Below are 13,079 nucleotides of genomic sequence, written 5' to 3'. Positions count from 1 at the left end.
TCAGAGTCAAGGCACTAAACTCACATCTTCCTGGTCCCTACACTGAAACACTTTCCATGATGCCATGTTGGAGTGAAATGGAAGGAAGGAGTTGCTGCCTTCCAGAATGAGCCCTGTTACTCAACACGCCAGTGGGAACACCCTGCCCAGCTGGCCCAGCTGAGACCCCACCCCACCAGCATCACTGTCTGCAGATCTCCACGTGTCATTTAGATGAATTGGCCACTGGGTCAGAAGTATTGGCTGTGAATGCACCCATCTTATGACGATCCTTAGACAAACAGATTGATGAGGGGAGGCAGGCTGGACAATTCCTAGAGAGGGAACACTGATGGAAGATGGCTTATTGCCATCTTAATCCAAAGCCTTTCTAGCCAGTTGAGTGACTTACAAGTACTTCATGCTGATAATCCTTCATGATCAAGTGGGTCCAAATGTATAATCCAGGGTGGTGTTGCCAAGACTGTATCAGCATAGAGTGATCGCTGCCCCTGACCAGGAGGGAGTCTATATGCGTCAAGGTGCTCAAACTCCACATTGAACTCATTTCTAAGCAGGGTAGACCCTGGGACCAACACCCTGCAGAGTTCAGCCTGTAGTTCGGGAGTTGGATCCAGATCTACTTCCTGTTTCTCATGGAGAAGTGAATTAGGCTGAGCACTGTGACCAAAAGAGATGACTTTCTTTTTCATCTTTACATCTTGTAGAAGACAATTATTTCCTTACTTCTTTAGTTAGCTGTTTAGTTATTCCTTGATTGGCTGCAGTAAGGTGCGACTGTAAACAGGATGATCCAAGGCTTGGCCAATCAGATACTTTGTGCAAAATTAAACTTTTTTTGAAATACACACCCTCCCTGCCCCTTTCCTGGGTGGTTCTTCATTTGCATTCTTTTTTTCAGAATTTAAATACTGAGCAAAGAGACAAGAGACACACTGGAGGTCATTCCCCTGCAGTATGGGAAACCCCTACACCCCACTTCTCAGGGTACCCTTGACCCTCCCTCTAACTCCCAAGTGCTCCATCTGAGGAATCCCAGGTTGTTCACTATCCCTGATACGTTGTGATTTTTATCAAAAGTAATGTGTTCTAAAGCCAGAGCAGACTGACCCCTTTGAGAACTGGGCATCAACATGATAGCTCCCACTCTGACATTGGTTACTTTGTTTGTCTCTCCCTGGCACCTGCTTTTTAGAATTGTTATCATGGCGTTATTAATTTTAAAGCAGGTCTTAGAATGTTCCCAAGGCTCTACGCTTCACCTCAACTTTACCATCTCCAGGGAGGGGGGAACGTAACACACAAAGAAAAGAACATCAAAGCTATTTACTAACACTATTAGAAGCTAAAACATTCGTTTGTTAATTCCTTCCTGTTTATGAAGGAAGATGACTTGCAACCTAGCATCGGTGCCAAAGCAAGATTTGATCAACTAGAAAGATAAACTGAAGTCATTTTTCAGATGGACAAGGGCTCAAATCCTTCATGTGCTTTTTTTTTTTTCTTAGAAAGCACCCACGTGCTGGAGGGGGTGATCCATGGACGAGGAGGGAAAGGAGTACGGGCAAGGGGAAAAACAGATGGAAGTGACGAAAGGGGTTCCCGAGGGAATGGCAAACGGAAGTCCCAGGATGTGAACTGGGCAGCATCTTTGATCTGAGTAAGAATATAGAATGCTCCAGAAATGAGGTCTCTAGTTTCACTATCACTACTACTACTAGTCAAAAGGCATTAAGTTATCATCTGAAAAATGAATTTAAGGAAGTTGAGGAAGTATTGGGATAAAATCAGGTTCCTCTATCAAACACTAAGCTTTTAAAAAATTTTTATTGATTGACTGAAGCATGGTTGATGAACAATATTATATAAATTGCAGGTGTACAGCAGAGTCATTCAGAATTTTTAAAGCTTATACTCCATTTATAGTTATTATAAACTATTGGCTCTATTTCTTGTGTTGTACAATATATCCTTGTAGTTTATTTTATACATGATAGTTTGTTATATTCACTCGTTTGCTACACTTTTTAGATTCCACATAGAAGTGATGTCATACAGTATTTGTCTTTATCTGACTTATTTCACTTAGCATAATACCCTCCAAAGTCTGTCCATGTTGTTGTAAATGGCAAAGTTTCATTCCTTTTTTGTGGCTGAGTAGTATTCCACTGTACATATATTGTACATCTTCTTTATCCATTCATCACTGATGGACACTTAGGTTGCTTCTATATCTTGGCAATTGTAAATAATGCTGCTATGAACTAAGCATTTTTTTAAAGGCAGTTATTAAGCCAAGAAAACCAAGACTGTATGAGAAAGGAAGTAAATCATAATAAAACTTTCTAATTAGCAGTGAACAGTAAACACTGTCTCAGTTCAACATTGAAATAAAATGATACTGGGGAATGGGAGAAGGACAGAGGGAGTGAGCGGTGGGTGTGAGTTAAATACTTGCTCACAGCGGGAATTCATGTCTAACTCAGAAAATCCAGAAAGATCTATATAAGCAAATGCTTTAAAATACAGAGGTAAATCCAGAAAAAGCAGCTAGAAGTGAAATATTGAAATGGGTATGGGGTTAGTGTAGCTGAGAGGTGGGGGAAGAATGTGCAGGCAGCTAGTGTATTTATTATAAGCCTTTTAGTTGATTTTTATTTTTTTAAACATATGCATGTATTACTTTGAAAAGATTGCTTTCTTTCTAAACTCATGAAATAATGTAAAGAATTTACATATTTTTAAAGAAGCTTTAGTTCATAAAGAGATGAGTTCTTGGGAGCCTGGTGAGCTGTGCTCTGCAGAGGGACCTGTTTCCTGAGGCTTCCCGAGAATAATGTTTTCACTGGACAATTAAGCAGATGAAAAGTTTTGCTTGTTTTGGCTTCAGATGTATTTTGGATAAACACACACACAAAATATCACCTTACAGATGAAGACAGATGTCCCCCCATTTCAGTTCTAAAAACTCCATCCCCAAAAGCAATTAGGATTATAAATTTAATGGTCTATGCTTTTGTAAATATGTCTTTTACTCCATATACACACACCTATGCACATATCTGTTGAAATATATTAATTTACTCTTCATGCCTTGAAATGTTGACATAAATGCTACCATAGCGCATGCATTATTCTGCCACTTGCTTTATGCATCTAATATGTTGAGACCCCTCCATGTGGACGTATGAGCTAGTCCATTCGTCTTATTCCATCATGTGACTTCATCAGAACTTATTTTCCTTGCATCTTTTTCATGCTTACAAACAATGTGGCAGCGAATATCCTCATACAGGCTTCCTGCTAAACAGAAGCACAAGATTCTCCAGGGTAGCTACCTTAGACAGAATTGCTGGCTCACAGGGTCTCCAGCACATCTTCTGCTTTACTAGGTCCCTGGGTCAGCTTTTTTTTTTAAATTGAAGTATAGTCAGTTTACAATGTGTCAGTTTCTGATGTACAGCATAATGTTTCAATCATACATATACATATATTCCGTTCCATATTTTTTTTCTTTATAGGTTACTACAAGATATTGAATGTAGTTCCCTGTGCCATACAGAAGAAACTTGTTGTTTATCTACTTTATATATAGTAATGTATATCTGCAAATCTTGAACTCCCAGTTTATCCCTTCCCACCCCCTTTCTCACTGGTAACCATAGGTTCGTGCTCTATGTCTGTGAGTCTGTTTCTGTTTTGTAGCTAAGTTCATTTGTGTCTTTTTTTTTTTTTTTAAGATTCCACATATAAGCGATATCATATGGTATTTTTCTTTCTCTTTCTGGCTTGCTTCACTTAGAATGATGATCTCCAGGTCCATCCACGTTGCTGCAAATGGCATTATTTTAGCCTTTTTTTTTAATGTCAGCATTGCTAAGTTGAAGACATGTGGACTCAGGCTTCTGGGCAACTCACTTGTAGACTGGGCCCCAGGCCATACCTGAGTTATCACCTGTGTCCCTGCCACAACAGGGCTAGAGACCCTCTCCCCAGAGATGCCACTTTAGGACCAGCGCAGAGATGTGTGTTTACTCACGTTCTTTCTAACAAGCTGGGATCTGATATTTAAAGGGCTGCTGAGGTTCCTTCCCCTTTCACACGTGGGAAAGTCCTGCTTAGCACGTTGCTGAGAAGATGGAGTGAGGCTGCACCTGTAATCCACATGAGGAATGGGCAGCACACGGGTGGACACAATGTTCTATTCATCCATGAGATCAGTATTGATTGAGAATGCGTCACACGTGGAACTAGACTCCGGAGTGGAAAACACCACAGGAGAGGGACAGTTCCCTTCTGTCTGGGTGTGGAACATGTGATTTAGGAAGTCTGCTCCATCTATATTCCTTTCCCCTCCTCCCCCCCAAAAAAAACCCCAAAACAGCCCCTGGACTTGGGCACCCAGCTTCATTCTAAGCCACTGTATTAACTTGTCTCGCTTCTCATCCTTGCAAACTGTCTCAGCTGGCTGGACCAGGGACGGTCACTTGACTCAAGGACTATTAATCCTAAAACCGCTCGCTCCTTAGGGTTCACAGTCCACGTCATGAAGATGAGTGGCACCAATCACATTTGCTCGGGATGTTCTGTCTTGGCTGCAAGGAGTAGAATCCATCGTCAGACTAGCTTAAATGGTTAAGAAGGTGTTCTTGTGGCAGGCAGTCCTGTGGTAGATACAGCCGGTTCTGGGTGTGGTTCAGTTCCGGTGTTGTGTCCCTGTAATTCATGGTGTCCACGTTGTCCTGACCAACTCTCCCCGTGGTCAGATGAAGGCCCCACTGCCTTTATATCCTCTCTGCACAGATGGGGACAGCAGTGCACGTTGCGCGCCTGAGACCCCAGCATCCCAACCAAACTCCATTAGGTCACTTAGGGCCCTTCCAACCGCCAGAGACACCTGGAAAGGCACAGGCCATTCAGAGGGACTTTCAGAACCCCTGTTCCTCTACCTAAGAACTCAGGATGATTGCCCCCTCCCCGAAATTTGGGGCGGGGAGTGGATGATTCACGTGACAGAACGATGCACATATGTGGAATGTTGTCACTTGAACGTACTCAGATTTGAACATAGCCTCTAGCGGTGGGGAGGAAGGATGAAGGCATCAGGATATCCATTCAAAGGTATTCCATCTAAAATCAATTTTATCACGGGGGAGGGTATAGCTTAGTGGTAAAGTGCATGCCTGGTATGCACGAGGTCCTGGTTTCAATTCCCAGTACCTCTGTGTAAAAAAAAATAAACAAGAAGATATATCTAAAATTACCTCCCTCCATAGAGAAAAATTAAAAAAAAAGAAAAGAAAAACATTTTATTATGTAAGCAACGATGCAGAGCGCACTGCAGCTGTAGCTGTGGTCCCCTGTCCCCTCATGCAGCGACAATGAGGCAGGCAGTGGCTTCAATGCCATTTCCAGGACTTGGCTCTGAGGCCAACCTATAATCTCCCACTAAATCAAGCACCTCACAGGTGAATGGGTGTAATCGTGTTATGAGGATGACTTTCATTCTGCTGGAATCTATTTCTTCAGTAAATTATTCACAAACCTCGGTGTTTTTCCTGTTGGTAGTAAAAATTGCCTTGCCGTCCACCTCACCATCGATCCCCACGTGCCAGTGGGCCACAGCAGCTGCCCTATTTCATTTGGATCTTTAATTTAAACACACACAAATACACAGAGCCAACGAGAAGTCCCAGAGCCAGAATACAGCTCAGCTGGACAAGATGAAACCATTTGAGCTAATAGGCCAGCAGGCTGCCTCGCCTTTGATAAAGGTGGTTTGCAGAATTTTCCAATTAGCACTCACACTTCCGCCCCTCCTGGTACCTGTGAGGGGCCGCGTAGGCTGTAAATTGAACCCAAATCAAAATGAAGTGTAGTTGATGAGGCGCTGAGAAAAATGCTATTATTAGCCTCCTCTGAGCCTTCTCAGGTTGCTGTCATGGTTTGGGGCCTCAAATATGAGGGACTCTCTTTCCTGAAGCAGCAGAATTACAGGTAATTGCTTCTGGGAAGAGCCAAATAGCGGATGGCTTCTCCTCTGACCAGATTTATTTGAATTCTCAATAAACAGAATAATTGCATCCTTTACTCTGCTCTCTAGGTCATTAGGGAGGCTCGGGCTGTGACCATCCCTGGGCACAGGACCTGCAACCCAATGCCATGAGGTAAACTACATCCGATGGATAATTATCCTCTGTGATTGTTCGGCTGCAGAGGAAATGGCCCATAAACTATCTGGATTCTTCTTTTGGCACCTACCACCCAGGGCTGTGTTGGGGGTGGAGGGGCAGGAGAACATAGTACAGAGAGAGAGATGAGGGGGCTCGGGCAACAAGAGGAAGGAGAAGTGTCCCTAAGCGCCCTTGTCCTCTCTCGTTCCACAACACCGAGGGCTGCCACCCATTGTGGCAGGGATGGTGGGGAGGCGACCTTCCCAGGTAATAAGGCAGAGGCAGGGCTCAGCTGTTGCAGGAATCCATCCCGATGCATGAGGTCCCAGTAGCACCTCGTGGTGGCTTGCCATGTCTGCCCCTTCTCTCTTAGAAGGTGTCCCAACTCCCATCGGAACCTCTCCCTCCAGACTCCAACTCCCTAGGCTTCTGCTACAGCTCCCTGGCACTGACCCCCCTCTGTTTACGGACTGTGGAACCCGGGCAAGGTGAAGAAAGAACTCAGATTAGGCACCTAATAGATACCTGGAGCAGTGTCAAGTGTTTTCAGTGTTGCCCCATTCAATCTTCACAATAATCCTATGAAGAAGGCACACCTTTTGTCCTTGCTGTATATGAGACAACTGAGGCCCAGAGAGGGTAAGCGACTCAACCAAGGACACACAGTAAGTGTGAGAACCAAGATTTAAACCTGGGTCTAGGGGACCCAGAAACTTGCACTTGTTCCCCTTAGTCGTTTGTGCAGGTCTCAGCTGGACTGCATTTAGGTTTGTTTCCCCAACCTCTGCCCTTCCCTGGACCAGCCCTCCTGATGTGACTCCCATCCTGACCTCTGGCCTGCTCTAAGTAGGTCCTGCTGCTCAGGTCTAATCCACAGTCAGGAACTGACCGCAGGTGGCTTTTAAGAAGTCAGGAAGGAAATGCAGAGACAGCGAGATGCTCACACACAGAGTGGAGACGGGAGCGGGCACAGCTGTTCCCGGGAGCAGGTTGGCAGGTGATCCCAGCATCTAACAGTAGCTGGGCGTGCTGACTCCAGGGCCAGAGCTGGGCCCTTTGTGTGTGTCCCACACTGGAACAGCAGCTCATCAAATACAAGAGGGGATTGTTCATTTCTGTATTCCAGGGACCGGCCTCCATGCTTAGCACATGCAGAAGCTCCATAAATACATGTTCAACTGATTGGATGGGAAATGTACATGTAAGCCCTTCTTCCTGGCCAGGGATGGTTAACACCCAATGTGTGTGGCTCCTCTCCCACATGGTGCCCATGACAGACATCACTAGTTGATCACAGCTCCCCTGACCCCAGCTCAATGCCAGGGTGACCTGAGAGTCCTTCTCGGGACAGAGCTACAGGCAGCACCACTCGGAGCTGGTGTGAGAGATGAAACTTCTGTTCTGGTTACACCAGACGAACACTGCTCCCACAGATCTACACCCTTTTTGGCTTGCTTCCATCTCCCTGATTTCGAACCTTCTTCTCTCACTCCTAAGAGAAGATAAAGACCACATTTAAGAGACGGGACACCTCGTCTCTCTTAAACTTGGTCATTGTTCTTCCTGTCCAGGCATGGCAGACCTCGACTCTCCTGCTTGGCTTCCCCTTCGCTCACTCCTCCAGCCCCTGGAAGTGCCACTGTAGGATTCTCGGCTGCAGCCACAAGACTCAGAAACCCACTCCCTCTCAGCTCAGCCCCAGGTTTGGGTCTCCTCCTTCTGAGGTGGGGACTCAATTAATAAGGTAGTCATATGAGAAGATAGCGTTGGCCTCGCCTTATTCAGGAGACTAACTACCAATTATTTTGAGGAAATCTCATAGCTCCCAGCATGCCAACCATCCTGCTGGAGAATGGTACTCCATCAGGTGAGGACGGGCACACCCACACTGTGTCCTAACCGCCTGGCCCTTGCTTAACTTAGCCAGGGGAGGGAGGTGGGCATCAGATCAGTCACTGTGGCCTTTCGACAGCTGATGAGATCTTGTTGGAGTGCTGGCTTGAGGCCTCAGTCTACTCACCTGACAAATGGGGCCATACCATATCACCCATGAACTCTGTTGTCCTGAAGCATGAGAGGGTCAGCTAAGGGACAGATGACTAGAAAGGGCACAGTAAAAACCAAGGGACTGATAACTCTCTTCAAACGGATATGATGATCACAACTGCCGGTCTCCTGCCTCTTCGAATTTAAGTCCTGTCAGGCTGGTTAGCCTCCCTCCTTCCTTTCCGGGAGACGGCCCGCACTTTGGGGACGTGGACTTTGCATTCCACAGCTAGTCAGCCACTGATCAGAAAGCTAATCCTGAGCTGTTCCTTATCAAGGACGCTCTGGCAGAGTAACTTAGAGCTTGGGCAAGAGAGGTGAGTCGGAGGGGGTTGCCGGAGTATGCGGTGGGAAGGCTGAAGATGCTGGTGTGGCTACAGGTAGGCAGCTGGCAGTGGATGGAGGGGTGGGAGGTGGGCTGGGGGGTTGCCATTCGTCTTCATGCGAGGTGTGCGTGCCTGGTATGGGAGGGGGTGGTGGTGGATGGGGAGCTCGCTTGGGACAAAGCCCGGGAGTGAAGGATTGATTTCTATCTACCTAGACAGTGGTAGGCTCCATCTTCCGCCCAAGGGAGAGGGGGAAGCCTGACCTCCACGTTCGCCTGTGTCATGCCTCACCCTCAAAGACTATGACCCCCTGGAAAAGGCAGAGGTGAGAACAAATCCACTGTCATGCAGCTGGCAGGCATTCTTTCCTCAAGGCTCACTTCGATGCTGGGGCGAAGGCTTGAGGGGACAATCTGGGGTGCTGCAGTTCCCTGCTTCAGGGTGAAGGTTCCACTTGTCTCATGCCCTGGACTTCCAAAGACTGGCCAGCTTCCCCCCAGGACCCTCTGTTTTGTGTTTTTCCAACTTGATAGAGGCCACAGTGGTGTTCCTCTGAGATTCTGGTGTTCCTGACTCAGACCAATTTGTTCTTCTTCTGAAGTCAGATCATGGACATCTTTTCAACAATTAAAAACACAAGACATGAATACGATTTCCTCAATTTTAAGACTTTTTAGTTTCCCCTCTGAAACCGCAGGGGCCTGCTGCTTCCTGTCAAAATCAGAATCGAGAAAAGATAATGACCAGTTTAGCAGGCAATTATATGTTGATTATATTCATTTCGGCTTAATGTATCACTATTTCAGAGGGTTCTGCAAAGAGGAGCCATCCTTTCTAGCTGCCCTGCTATCTGAACACATCAGAAAAGATGCTTCTTGCTGCATTTGAGAAGCCGGCTCTGATGTCCAGCCCCGTGGAGAAGAGGTTTCAGAGGGGCGGGGCTCAGGACGAGACCAGGACTCCAGGCATCCGTGGCAGCCACCAGCCTGGCAGCTTTTCTGACATCCTTGCATTTTCTTGCACTTTGCTTCTGAGGATGCCAAGCCGTGTAATTGGTAAACCATGGCCATCAAGCCTGGAGCCTTTCACAGTAAACCCTTAGAGGGCTACCTGCAGAAAGGGATGGAAGGTTATTCGCAAAAACCTCCTGAGAACAATTAGCTAGATTCGTGGAAAGAGACAAAAGCAACATCTAGATACACATGACTGAAGAGTCAAATCTTTTCCCGTCTAGATGAGTGTTGTGGTTTGAATTGCATCTCGCCACCCACTTCCCAGATTCATATTTTGAAGTCCTGACCTCCAGGACCTCAGAAGGTAGCCTTGTCTGGAAATAGGGTCTTGCACATGTAGTTAGCTGAGGTCTTGAGGGAGCAGGGCAGCCTGAATCCAGCATGACTGACGTCTTTGGAAAGAGGGAAATGTGGACACACAGACACACGCACAGAGAGAATATTGTGTGAAGACTGGGGGGTTACGCTGTCACAAGCCAAGGTAATGCCAGGAGCTGATCCTTCCTTGGTGACTTCCAAGGGAGCTCGGCCCTGCCAACACCTTGATCTTGGACTTCCAGCCTCCAGACCTGGGAGACAATACATACCTCTTGTTTGAGCCACTCAGGGGTTCTTTGTTTCTGCAGCCCTCGCAGACTCATACACCAGCTATCATACCTCTTGCAATGGATGGGGACCCTGGGATGATGCTGAAATGCTTTGACTTGTCTGTATGGCTTCCTCCATTCCTCAGTTGGTGGTTAAAATGAGGACCGCATCCCCTTAGTCCTGGGAAGCACTATTCTCTGACATTATACTAGCTGAGAGTAGCCTTGGCAGGCTGGAGAGACTGGAAGTTGGCTGTAATGAGAAGGCTTAGGGGTATTTCTTATTTTTTAATATCCCAAGCAAGGTATACTTAACTCCTAATTCCACTTCTTGATTAAACATTAAAGGTTTGCACTGGCTCAGCCGAACGTAGAGTTAACTTTTAACTTGGAATCATGCTAAATTCATAAATCTAATCTGGCTCTGGCGTGAAGCCAGGAGCAAAGGCAAGAGATTAACTTTTTCGAACTACCAGGACTGAAACTGAAAATTATTCTGTTATTTTTTTTTAATTGAGTTAATGCGGTTTCTAAAGGCCACACGTGGGTCTCCTGCATGCAGGGAGAAGAGGCAATGGGGAAACAGCAGCTCAGCCCCTTCCAGCCACTCAATTGCAAAAATTCAGTCGGGAAAGCTGTCAGCCAGGTAGTCACGTGTCGAGTTGGCTTCCAATTTATGGACTTGAAGAGTTCTACAGAGATCCCACTGTGTAAGCTCCGCCTTTTATGGATGAGAAAGTGAGGGTCAGAAAGTTAATGCAGGTTAAAATCATTCACTGAAGCTCGTCCATGTGCCAGCCACCAAGCCAGCAGCAGGGGAGTCAGGGTGAGTGGTGTTACCTGCCCTCAAGGATGGCGTGGCTTAACTGGGGACGGAGGACGGTGATGCACATGTGCACAGGACACCAGAGAAGCCCAGAGCAGAAGCTTTGGGGCCTCTAGAATGGTGAGCAAGGATGGTTTTCTGGAGGACACTCAGCTGAACCTGGAAGGTGATGAGAGCTGACCAGGTGAAGGAAGAGATGGACGAGGGTTCCAGGAAGTGGGGACTGCATGAGTAACAGCCCAAAGTTGGAACAGTCCAGTTCTCCAGGCATGCAGGGCCTCACCTGCTGTTCCAAGGAGCTTGGGCATCTTTGGAAAATGATAGGAAATTCTTGCAAAGCTTTGGAGAGGGACCGTCTGGCCCGTGTTTGTGTTTGTGTTTAGATAGCTCTGTCTGGTGGGACGAGGAAGGCTGGATTGGAGGGAGCTGGTCTAGGGGAGACTATGCCAACAGTTCAGGTGAGGGATGGTGACAGTCCAGACCAGGGCAATAGCCACAGTGATGGAGGCAAGGGGATGGGGCCACAACCCTCTGAGAAGGGGCTGGACCCATCACACAGAGGTGATAGGAAGGGCTGCAAGTTTTCTGGTTTGGAGTCAGATTGCGTGGTTGCAAGGGATAGAAACCCAGCTGAAACTACCTAGATCCTTGGGGTATCTGGTGGCTGCTATCTTTGGGGACTTTGGGACGTGCATGACATGCTTCTCCTGCCATCCTCTCCAGTCTCACCTCAGCATCCATGCGGGCCTCACCCTTGCCCTCTGTAGGCAGTGGGAGGGCACCCAGCTGTGGGGAGCTCGGGGGTCACATCATCCCAGCACAGAGACCCGAGAGTGGAGAGAGGCCACCCTCCGCGAGTGTCTGCACACGCAGTCACTGGAGGCTCTGGGTTTGCTGGTCCCTGGACCAGTCACCATGGCTGGAGGGCGGGGTTCCATGATTGGCGGCTCTCAAGAACCACATGGAGGGAGGGAAGACTGGTTCCCCAGAGGAGAGGTGTGAGCGCTGTATGGCAAAGGCAGGGAAGGCTGCTTAGCAGCAAGACACCGCTGTCTTTCACCATCGTGGTGACACTGACTGACAGAAGGGGCTGATCATGAGCCTGAGGCAGTCCGGGAGTTTGTAGGCAGCGGGATACCCAGTAAATGGCCGAACACATCGAACTTACAAGACTGCGGGGGTAGATGCCAACTCGAACTGGAGCCAACAGCCCCGGGCCCAAAATGCCTTGGTTTAACTCGACTCTTGAACTTACAAGCTGTGTGACCTTGGGCAAGTTTCTTCACCTCTCTGTTCTCAGTTTCCTCATCTGTAAAAATAGGGTTCATACCTGTCCTTACCTTAAAGGGTCGCTGTGGTGATTAAACAATTTAATTCATGATGGGTGATTAGAATGAAGCCGGACGTAGGTGAACGCTGTAGGTGGGAGCCAGTGTCATCTTGGGGGCCAATCAAGGTGGCTTTGTCGGTGGGAACCAAGGCAGGAGGGAGGGTCACAAATGTCAGATTTCAATGATGCAGCTGAAGCTGAGACAATTCGGGAAGCCCTTTTTCAAAACTACAAAATTAGACGGAAAATTGACTATGTATTTAGAAGAGGAAAACACATCCAAACAAATTAACATTTAAAATAGACCAACAAGTGCGGCAGCCGGAAGGAGTCACGTGAACGTGCGCGGAGGGGGAAGCAGTGAGCGGGGGAGACTAGGCCCGCGTGTTTGGGGCTCCTGGGGAGTTGATGACTCTCCCACCTGGGTCCCGGCAGGAGATTCAATCACAGCTCCGCACGAGCCCTGCCTTGGCAACACTGCCCTTGTTCTTCATCGAGGGGAAGGAAACTCCTCTGGATGCTTCCTCAAGGGGAGGCAGACCTGGGCGGGGGCGCAGGTGTGAGGGGTACCAGCTGTCCCGGGATCCGCCCTCTGCCCCTTCTAGAAGAGTTAGCCCCATTCTGTCCGAAGCCATTTCTGAAAACCTGTGCGTTCCCAGCAAGAGTCTCACCAGCGGGGAGAGGAGCTTCCTTCCCAGAGCCCGGGCATCAGGGGGCCCTGCTGGTATCATGTCCCTTTAGCTCAGGCAGCTGGAGAGCCAGTGAGAATTTTTGCTGT

The 13,079-nt window shown here is 47.7% G+C and overlaps 1 protein-coding gene and 1 non-coding gene across 2 annotated transcripts in view; both read left to right on the top strand.

Moving 5' to 3' along the window:
* ASIC2 (acid sensing ion channel subunit 2) overlaps positions 1-13,079 on the top strand; it is a 924,670-nt gene that overhangs the window by 333,354 nt on the left and 578,237 nt on the right.
* Positions 5,154-5,225, top strand: TRNAT-GGU. The gene has a single exon. It is a non-coding gene; the product is annotated as a tRNA-Thr (tRNA).

Source organism: Camelus ferus, chromosome 16 (assembly GCF_009834535.1).
Source record: "Camelus ferus isolate YT-003-E chromosome 16, BCGSAC_Cfer_1.0, whole genome shotgun sequence".
In the NCBI taxonomy this organism is placed as follows: domain Eukaryota; kingdom Metazoa; phylum Chordata; class Mammalia; order Artiodactyla; family Camelidae; genus Camelus; species Camelus ferus.
Note: the sequence above shows the minus strand (reverse complement) of the source record. Positions and strands in the feature narration are given on the sequence as shown.